The sequence below is a fragment of the Drosophila suzukii genome, chromosome 3 (assembly GCF_043229965.1).
Source record: "Drosophila suzukii chromosome 3, CBGP_Dsuzu_IsoJpt1.0, whole genome shotgun sequence".
NCBI classification, from domain to species: Eukaryota; Metazoa; Arthropoda; class Insecta; order Diptera; family Drosophilidae; genus Drosophila; species Drosophila suzukii.
The window spans coordinates 57,402,338-57,413,661 of NC_092082.1; positions in this window are offsets into that span (position 1 = coordinate 57,402,338).

Here is an 11,324-nt window from a genome sequence, read left to right on the forward strand (position 1 = left end):
CCGGTTACGCAACCTCAGAAGAAGACGAAGAAGAAGAAGACTATACCGTCCACGATTACAAGATCTTAACTCAAATTCCTGATGACACCATTGAGGATAATAACGTAGGTCTCCACCATAACCATACCTGCTGCGCCTAGACAAAACAAGAAAAAAAAACATAAAAAAGAATGTAAAATTATAATTTATTCTTCATCTCTTTTTTTATTTATATTTTTTCAATCAAAAAAAAAAATAAAGGGTTCCAAAAACACACAAGTTTCTAAATCTATCATTGATGGTGATGGTGATGCTGCTGCTGCTGCTAGTACTGATGATGGTACTACTGATGATGCTGCTGCTGCTGCTGGTGTTGCTGATGCTGATGCTGATGCTGCTGCTGCTGCTGCTGGTGTTGCTGAAAAGGAAGATCCTCAACCCAATAAGTTGGTTAAATCCACCACTGTTAACTCTCTTGCTAAACGAAGATCTATCAACAGTGAAGACTCTGTTGGTGTTGCTGATCGAGAAATTCGAGAGTTAAAGGATGAAATTAAAGAGTTTCGTACGTTATACGATGATGTAATATCTAGCGCTGATCTGAGAACCTTACGGACTGTAAAAAGACTTTTGACAGTAAGAACAGTACTTACTCCGGGGGACTACAGAGCCTTACGCCCAATCAGGGGGCAGTTCATGTGGGGAGCGTTTAATTTAATGCAACGTTATCGCTTCTTGCGTGAAAACCTAACAAAAAAAATCCTAAAATTAGTATTGAAGATGATGATGACGTTTTCGGTGCGGGATACAATAATAGGAAAGAATTAAGCAGTTATGAGATTGAAACATTCGTTAATACAGACGAAGTTGATGAGCTAAAAAAAGCAATCGACGAATTTTGCATTGAATATGAAGACATTCTCCCTGATTTCGAACTACAAACCTTACGAAATATGAGAAAATTGATGACGATAGGGGCACACTTATCAGACAGCGAATTGACGTTTTCACGTAACATTAGAAAACGTTTTAAAGTTGGAGTTTATATTATAATACAACGCTACCAGGACTTGGCCGATAGAATTGAAAGGCGATAACAATTCACAAAGTATTTAGTAGATTTATTGTGGTTAATATATTTATTTAATACTTGTACAATATATTATATTAGAATAAGTGTGTTGGACAATAGATTTGTGGTTAATATATTTGTTTAATTCATGAACAATAAAAGTATAATAATTGTGGTTATATTAATAGTGGAAAAATATTTGAATAGTAAGACCTTCACAGTAAATATTGTGGATGCTATTTATAGTTGAATTATTTTGTTGGATATAGAAAATCGTCGAGTGAAATGCCCGTTTGTAAAGTGGCAAGTACTATTGCTTCGGTTATTAGTTCTTCTTTTGCGCTCAATTTAATTGTATTTTCTCGCATGCGTTCTTTGTATTTAGCTTCGCGAGCAGGGGTTTTCCTCCACACTGGTTTATGCATCAAAGTATATTGCGTTAAATTTAAAACGCGTATTTTATCTCCGTCAAGTAGAAGCGCAGTACGACAAATAGGCAGGTCGAAACTTAGTAGGAAAGCCGTTACAAACTGCAAATTACTTAATTTTGGATCCAGTTCAAAAGCAACTAGATCAATATTGAAGTCGCAATCCTCGAACTCAATAACTTCACGTCCACGTTTTTGTGCTGCATAGAAGACGTCAATATCCTCGAAGTGGTTTGTATATCCCAGTACATAAGTAGCAAAACCTCCTGCGATCGTCCAATTATCTATTTTTAGTTCTCTCATTTTCGCTGCCACAATTTGAATTACATTGGCGGCTCTTCTTTGCTCCAACTTGTTTATTACTCTTAATGCAGCAGTAGGAGGACAAGTGGTTTTGTACTTTTGATCGCTGCTTGTCAAGCTATTAGCATGCTCTTCTGTTCTCTGTAGGTTTTCACTATGCTCAACAAGCGTAATTTTGCTAACGAGCTCCTCTGCTTGTGTAGAATTAGTCGATTGAGACATCGCGTTACGGTTGCTACTGGACTGGACGTGGACTGGTTAATCGTACTACACTTGGCGCTTTATATATCGTTTCCGTGGACAAGTTGGAGGGCGGAGTGGTAGGGGAGGGCGGAGTGGGCGCTATCGCAAACGAGAGTGAGAGTCCGAGGACAAGCGGGAGGGGAAGGGGGGAGGGGAAGTGAGCGCAACTCCCCAGAGGGACAAGCGGGAGGGGAAGTGGGAGGGGAAGTGGGAGGGGAAGTGGGAGGAAAAGTGGGAGGGGAAGTGGGAGGGGAAGTGGGAGGGGAAGTGGGAGGGGAAGTGGGAGGGGGAGTGAGCGCAACCCCCCAGAGGGTCAAGCACCAGGACAAGCGGGAGGACAAGCGGGAGGACAAGCGGGAGGGGAACTGGGAGGGGGAGTGGGAGGGGGAGTGAGCGCGGCCCTAGCAACTTCCACAACAACAACTTACGCAAGCGATAAGCGCCCCCGCACCAGCGAAACAGTGAGTCAGAACATACAATACAAATTTATCCAGAGCATACAAATACACCACCGTTTTATCCAGAACATACAAATACACCCTACTTTCCAGCATAAGCTGTTATTTTAAAAGAAAAGCTTTTGCCCGAGGTTTTTTGAAAAGACTTCATCCTATTTTGCATTGAAGATGCGAGCGGTAAATCAAAAAATATAAATTGTCTTGATGTAATAGTAAGCTCAGTAAATTAAGGTTTTCTGGTCAGAAAACTCGATCTGTTAGGCATCCCTTTTGATCTTTTAAGATGGATCTTAAGTTATCCACACAAAGAGTATTTTTCAAAAATTCTGTCTCTTGTCTACTCTAAGTTACCTCTGGTCTCCCCCAAAGGAACCACCTGGGGCCGCTACATTTTACTTTATTTTTAAACGACCTTCTTTCAAGTTATAACGCATTCTCGTGTACTTCGATACGTAGATGATATTAATTGTGTACAATCCGTTTTGAATTAATTTCTAACATGGTGGTCTGGTAACTTACAGGATTTAAATGTAAATTTGAATGTAACAAACATCCTAACTGACCTGTCTTTACCTACGCCCACTTGATGTGAGACGGGTACTATGTTTATGCTGGCAGATATTTGCCGCTTTCAATGAAATAAATACAAACAAGGAAGAACGCTATAGTCGAGTACCTCGACTATCAGATACCCGTTACTCAGCTAAGTCAGGGACCAAAGGGAAATTGAGATATGCAAGCTGCAAAGCGAGATTAAAAAGCGCCACCAACCGGCGGTAGACACATTTGCGTAATGGGCGTTAGATAGGGCGTCGAACATTTTTTTGGATCATTCGATAGGTATTGACGAGACTAATACATTTTAGTTAAAATTTTCTATCTAGCATGAAAATTGTGGTCGCCACAGGCTTTTGGCGGCTTGAAGGCATTATAGCGGGCGTGGCGTATTCGTGTAACAAACTAGCGCTGCGTACAAGGCTACGGAATCTTAATCTGAAATTCCAATTCTGTATCTTTGATAGCTTCCGAGATATCTGCGTTCATATTAACAATTTTTTTTAAGTTTTTGGGCGTTATAGTGGGCGTGGCAGACTTTTTCTTTAGTCAATCGATAGGTATTGATAAGAACAATACATTTAAGTTAAAAAATTATTTCTAGCATCAAAACAACACAGAGTTGTGCGGTTTGTGGGCGTTAGAGTGGGCGCGGAACTCTGATGAATTAAACTTGCGCTGCGCAAGAAGGTCAGGAATCCATGCCAAATCTTAATAGGCTAGCTCTTATAGTTTCCGAGATCTCAGCGTTCATCCGGACGGACAGACAGATGGACAGACAGACATGGCTAGATCGACTCGGCTAGTGATCCTGATCACGAATATATATACATTATGGGGTCGAAATCTCTTCCTTCTGCCTGTTACATACTTTCCGACGACTCTAGTATACTCTTTTACTCTAAGAGTAACGGGTATAAAAAGGAATGAAGTGCATCTCATCTACAAGCTACAGTACTTACTTCAAAGCAGAGTCTCTGAGCCCCATAAGCGCAATATCCCGGTATAATGCACAAATTGCCAAGAATTTTGACAAACTTACTTATGTGTAGCTTGTGGCGAGCTCCATGGCTCTGCTGAATGTAAATTAAACAAAGAGGACCACAGCAAGAAAAAGTGTGAGAACTGTGGAGGTAGCCACACGTCAAACTTTAGATGTTGTCCGGTTTACAAGGAGCTGAAAAGCCGGATCCAACACAATGTGTCTACATATCGGTTCAGACAGCACCACTGATACCATCGAAAGCGTTCTACCTTCAATGATGAAATATCACCTGCAGCCTCCTACCAACCTATTGAGCAGACAAGCTCCAAAATGGAAATATTGATACGTAACCTGAAACAAAGTATGCAAGAGTTCATGAAATTCATGGAGACGACCGTGCAAGGTCTGATGAGAAATCAAATGAGAAATAATCAATGGCTTCCCTGCACGTAGTGCTGCGGAATGCTAATGGCGTTTCAAGGGACAAACTTATCATTAATGATAACGAAATAGACGTCAAGTTTCTTGCTGAAACACACCTTACAATCAAATTCAAATCATTGAGCTCGCACAATGTGAAAATTTCACCATATGCCAGCTCTTCAATGATGAGAGTCGGCTACTTTCCTGAGATTGGAAGTAGTCGATCATCATAAAGATACCTAAGCCTGTAAGAGACCACACAGCCGCCTCATCTTATAGACCTATAAGTCTACTAGCATGCCTATCAAAGCTCTTTAAAAAATTCCTTTTGACCCGAATTGTACCGTATCTAAAAAACCAAAAAATAATCCCAGCACATCAATTCCGCTTTCGCGGCATTTGAGAACAGGGAATACTGTGCTGCCATTTTTATGGACGTCTCTTAGGCTCTTGACAGGGTTTGGCCTAACGGCCTAAGGCATAACATTATCTGAATTATCCCTAGCAGCACTCACAGACTAAAGGTCAATGAGCAAAATGTAAGCACGCTAAATATATAATAAGCGCACGAGATTTCCCTCCGCTTACATTAACTGTGGTACGTTCGGAACGACACCATTCAGAGAGATCTGAATATACTCCCTATCAGAGATGAAATAGCGGAAACCATAGAAAGACACTGCAATAAACTGTCAACACACCCAAACCACCTCGCAAGAACCCTAACCAGAGTGAGCAGCCACTATCGTCTTCTCCGAAATGACCTTTCCACCCAGCAATAAATACTAGGAGCGTGTATGCTAAGTTCAGATAAACTGAAATAATCCTATACTATTTATAGACTTGAATACTTTTTATTACTCTTGCCAAGAGTAGATTCAAAAATTAAAGCAAAGTTAAAAAAAAACAAGGAAGAACGCTATAGTCGAGTACTTCGACTATCAGATACCCGTTACTCTGCTAAATAGAGTTATGCAAAGAGCAAAGCGAGAGTAAAATGCGCCACCTACCGGCGGTATACAGATTAAAGCGTTATTGGCGTTAGAGTGGGCGTGGCAATTTTTTTTTTTTGGACTAATCGATAGGTATTGACGAGACCAATTTTTTATTTAGAAAAAAAATTGTGGGCGTCACAGGTTTTCGCGGTTTGTGGGCGTAAAAAAGGGCGTGGCATATTCGCGTAACAAACTTGCGCTGCGTATAAGGCTACGGAATCTAAATCTGAAATTCCAATTCTCTATCTTTGATAGTTTCCGAGATATCCACGTTCATATTTACGATTTTTTGAAGTTTGTGGGCGGTTTATGGGCGTTAGGGTGGGCGTGGCAAACTTTTTTTTGGGTCAATCGATAGGTATTGATGAGAACATTACATTTCAGTTAAAATTTTTATTCTAGCATCAAAACTGTAGGAGCCACAGTTTTGAGCGGTTTGTGGGCGTTAGAGTGGGCGTGGCACTCTACTGAAACAAACTTGCGCTGCGTAAGAAGCTCAGAAATCTGCACGCCAAATCTCAATAGCCTAGCTCCCATAGTTTCCGAGATCTCAGCGTTCATCCGGACAGACAGACGGACAGACGGACATGGCTAGATCGACTCGGCTAGTGATCCTGATCAAGAACATATATACTTTATGGGGTCGGAAACGCTTCCTTCTGCCTGTTACATACTTTCCGACGAATCTAGTATACCCTTTTACTCTACGAGTAACGGGTATAAAAATATTCAGCACCCCCGTTGGTCAGTTCTATTTCCGTGTCAGCACGGAATTATGAAACGGAGATTAACAACCACTTACCTTTTGGAACTTACTTCATTTGTGATAAGGGGACTAAAACATATTTTCAAACAAATTTACACTATTTTTAGTAAATCTTTTGACTCTCTAAATCACGATCTACTGGTCAGAAAACTCGATTTATTAGGAATCCCTGTTGATCACTTAAAATGGATCTTAAGTTATCTGAATTGCTCTCTCTTGTCTACCTCTCTACCTCTCTCACGTTACCTCTGGTGTCCCACAAGGGACCCATTTGGGTCCGCTACTTTTTACTTTGTTTTTAAACGACCTTCCCTCAAGTTATAACGCATTCTCGTGTACTTCTATACGTAGGTGATATTAAATTGTGCCTGCATAACAAGTGAACTTCTTGTCAGTCTGACTTACAATCCGATTTGAATAATTTTTAAACATGGCGCTCTGACAATTTGCTGGTTTTGATTGGCTCTAAGAGTAAGGTAATGACCTTTGGTCGAGTCAACGCTCAATATGCGACATACACGATGAGCGAGGGCTTATTGGAGAGAATAATTCTAGTAAATGATCTTGGCGGTTCTTGGACAGAAGACTAAAACTTGTGCGTTTGGCTTTACATAAATGTGGTCAAAGGAATTGGATGATCCTTATATTATTAAGACTTTATTTGTTTCGCTTTTCTGTCCGATACTTGAGTGTAGATCACCCGTCTGAAGTCCCCAACACGGAAGTCTTGTTGATCGTGTCGAATTTGTACAGATGGACATTTTGCTATTTGCTTTAAGGCGCCTAAACTGGGATGCGCCTAAACTGGGGATTACTCCTAATTAACCAATTAACATATCTTAATCGAGGTGAAATTGATAGTCCCGACATGCAGATTAAATTACATTCCCCTAATTGTAAATTATGGGAGATCTAATTATGAATTGCATGAACCTTATGTGACTCTCTGCCTCTCTTAAAACAATTAATATTTAGTTTCCTAGCACAGAACTAGGTCCTACTTTATTTTTCGAACTACGCGTTTTCTCTACGCGTCTAACATTTCACGAATTCGTGCCGTATGACACACGGCAGCGCCCCTACGTCGATTGGCGAGAGGTGTGGCCGTAGGATCCCACGCAAAAAAATATTTGAATTAAAAAATTAACCTTGTCAGGGACTTTTTCCAAAGAATTCATTAGGCAGGCCGATCTGATTCGCGTTCTTTGACTTGTTGGAACATTTGTAGTGGTCAGTTTAAATAGAAAGTACAAATACCTATGCTTTTAATGTTCTCTTTATAATTTCCATTGAGTGAAACTTCTAAAGTATAAGACATTTTATGGTTCATATACAGAAAGCTTCGCCTTGCAAGAGTGCATCGAGAAAAAACGCTCATATATGATAGATAAGCAATAAGCAGGTAGAAAATCGTATGATTCCTCCGTTATCGCCCCGGTTTGAGTAATTCGGTGTCGGCAGCTATGCACGAACTCTCAAAAGCTCGGTTGCGAGCACAAAACTTCTTTAAGCGACAAAAGACAAATTCATTACCGTCGATCGAGTCATTGCGAACACAAGTGCGAACACAAGTTGTCCAAAATCCATTACATAAAGCAACCTCGTGTCACCCGAAATCTATTATTTAATACTCCAATCCGAATAATCGTTCACATCACCTTACCGGTTAAAATGGATTAAAAACCAAAGATCTTTCCTACTCGGGAGTTGCCGTCTAAGGCCGTGTACTCGCCTGGCCCCTTTGAGAGCCTGATACTTTTCGATGAGGGACTTTTAATTGGAAACAGCTAAACCAGGTTTTATTGGCTAGTGGAACCGCAGAGCCCAAGCTATCGGAGAGGCTTATTCTTCACGCCGGATCCATGTCCGGATCAAAGGTCGTAAGCTGCACGTGGTCATGATTACATAAACCGTCAAAGCAACCCCACCAACAAGAAGAATTAGTGCTCCAATGACTCCATAATTTTGACCTGTACCACTCCTGATCGTCTTCAGGGAACTCGGATGACACGCTTCGCTAAAATCAGTTTTGGCAATCATTTCGCCGCCTCTCAAACTGTGCCGATGTGGCTACGGGTGTGGCTTTAAAATCGAAGCTGTATGCGCAAGGCAGTTGCTCCAAAACTGTTGCTGCTAGAGATGGACTTCAAGACCTTTTTTTCTTCTATAAATAATATTTAGATTGTTAGCCTTTAAGTTTATTTTGAACTTAAATATAATGTCGAGGGTGGTACGTTGAAATACGGTATGAAAACAAAATAATGAAGTTTATTTCTAGTTAATATTAGGCCTTGTTTACTTATAAATCTTTTGGATTTCCTAATATAGCACTCATCAACCACCGTCATCCTTGAGCTCAACGATCACGCTTGGAAATTGATATAAAAAGTAAAGAGTGAGTTACAGTAAGAATAATTAAATGAATTGAACCCCCTAAATTATGTTATTTATACTTGCGCCCTATTCTTAACTAAAGATACGGAAAGTGAAATCCCAATATCCTAAATACTGTAGACGGCACTTTCTAGGTGTTTCTTCTTAGGCGGTCGCAGAAAAGTGATCTTTATTGTGCAGATTTGTACAGGCTTAGCCTGTGTTACAAGAGTTATGAGGGAGTGAGAAAAGCATAGTGTTTCTTAAGAGTAACAGGGATGTATATATGTGTTTAATAATAGTGTGACCTAACTTAATGTAATATGTATGTACAACAGATGCTTAGGGATATGTATGTGTGTGTGTGTCTGCTTGCTACAATACTTACTATCGGACGACTATTTTGTTCATCTAAATTTTGATAACTATTTTTTTTTCTTTATAAATATAAAATTATATACTCTAAAAACAATATTAGAAAACTTTGAGAATTACTATGAATTATTGTGACACTTATTTGAATTATTAAAAGGTACACTTAATATTAAAATGATCGCCTAATTTCTTTATTTACTCGTCCCGAGTAGAGTATGTGCAGGTCAGTGTTGATATGAATTAAAACTAGAACTTTTATAAGGGTCATATTAATATTTAATATGATAAAGAAAGGGAGGGTAAAGAAATGGGATAACTAACATCTAATTCCCAGTCTGAAGAATGAAACACCACTTGGCTATAGTCGTTAGCCTATTACAGTTATTTTATTTGCCAACCCCGCAACTTTTAATAGCCATAAATTCGCCGTCATACGTGTACCTAAAATATTATGCTAATGGGATCGATTGGCATATAGGAGAGTAGAAAGACCCCAAGACAATCCGGCGAGCTAGTTTGAGCACAGCAAGAGGTACACTTCTCGAAATCCTGTCAATCGTCTGTGTCGTCTGAAATCAACAGCTTTTAGCTATTTCCCCTACAACATCTTCCTTTTTTTGACACAGGGAAACCACCCACATTACACATTTCGGCTATATCGGCGCACACTCCGATTCTTTTCTGTCTAAACATTAGGACCTCGACTTACGATTGACATTTACATCCGCTCCCGCTTTTCTTATGGCGAAGACTTCTGCCTGGAATATGCTGCAGTCGTTGGGAAGCTTATAAGACAGCCTTAATTCAGGGTCCGTACAGTATAAGCCCGCTCCTACTCCCCCTTCCAGCTTGGAGCCGTCTGTGTATATGTTGAGGTGTTGAGTCTGGTCCCAACCCGTTTTCCAGTCGTCTGGTCCCATGAGCGAGGTTGTTTTAACCTCCGCGCACGTTCTGGGGATCATGTAGTCCGTTTTGTTGATCATGCTTTGGCCGATTAAACTATGCCCGAATCTTTGCGTTGTCATGTTACCTGATGCAACTAGACGTTGACCTGCCTTTCCTGTAGTCAGTTGAGCGTGAATATCTATGGGGTCGATTCCGAGGATCGTTTCTAGAGCTTTAGTTGGGGTTGACCTCAGCGCCCTCGTTATGCAGACCAGTGCCTGCCGCTGAGTTCTCGCCATAAGCTCGGTGTAAAACGTCTTTTCAGTGGCTTTCCACCATACAGCAGAGTCGGACGCACCACCGATAGGTATATCCAGTGCATCAGAGTATGTGACAGGCCCCATGTGCTGCTAAGCATCTTCTTGGATGCATATAGCGCCACGGTGGCCTTTTTCACCTTTTCCACTACATTGGGTCTCCATGCCAGCTTGCAGTCCAGTACTGTGCCGAGATATTTGACCTGTGTTTTCGGGGTCAGCCTGGTTGCGCCAATTTTCATGGGGGTCCATTTCGGTACCTTGTATCTCTTAGTACAAAAAATGAGGTCTGTCTTGTCCGCATTGATACTGAGTCCCACCTCATTCCATTATGGAGCTGAGGGTCGATGGACAGACTATTGTTATAATTATGCTTATGTCGTCAGCATAAGCTTTTCTTTTTGGGGCTCTCCTCTCGAATCTCTTAATGAGGTCGTTGACCACCAACTTCCATAGGAGATGTGAGAGGACCCCACCTTGTGGTGTGCCTCAGTGAGCCCCCTTTATCATGGAAGCAGTTCCCCATTCTAAATGTATCCGCCTGCAGCTGAGCAGGTTTCTTATTCAGAGGCTCATTGCGGGTGCGTGCTGGTCGCCTCTAGGCAATCCATTATAGCATCAGTTGAATGCTACGAATATGTCTACGAATAGGTTAGGTTAGGTTAGGTAGGAGTGGTTGGAGACTAAATATTAGTCCCCTCACTTAGGCCACAATGGGCCCCTTGTGATACCACATGATCTCTGAAAGATCCGTTTCCCTAGCTCATGGGTTTACTGCCTTCGCGAAGTATTCTGTTCTTCTTAAGAAACATAGTAGTTTTTGAATGCTTACGTCCTGGATGGCCGCAAGGTTCGGAAGTGTGTAGCTACCTAGGGTTTGAAAGCGCTTTAGGTTATGCGCTGGGCAGAAGCATAGGAGGTGTTCGATGCTCTCCTCTTCGTCTATCTCTTTGCAGCTGCGGCAGAAGTCGTGGTTACTTAGACCCAGCCTTGTCGCATGAGTCCCTATGAGACAGTGGCCCGTGAGGGCATTTAGGAGAGTGGAGATGTCCTCCCTACTACATTGTAGGAGAGTTTTTGTTCTTTTCGTGTTATAGTTTGGCCATGTGAGTCTAGAATTGTGGCATATTGAGATTGAGTTCCAACGGTTGTTGGAAAGAGTATACA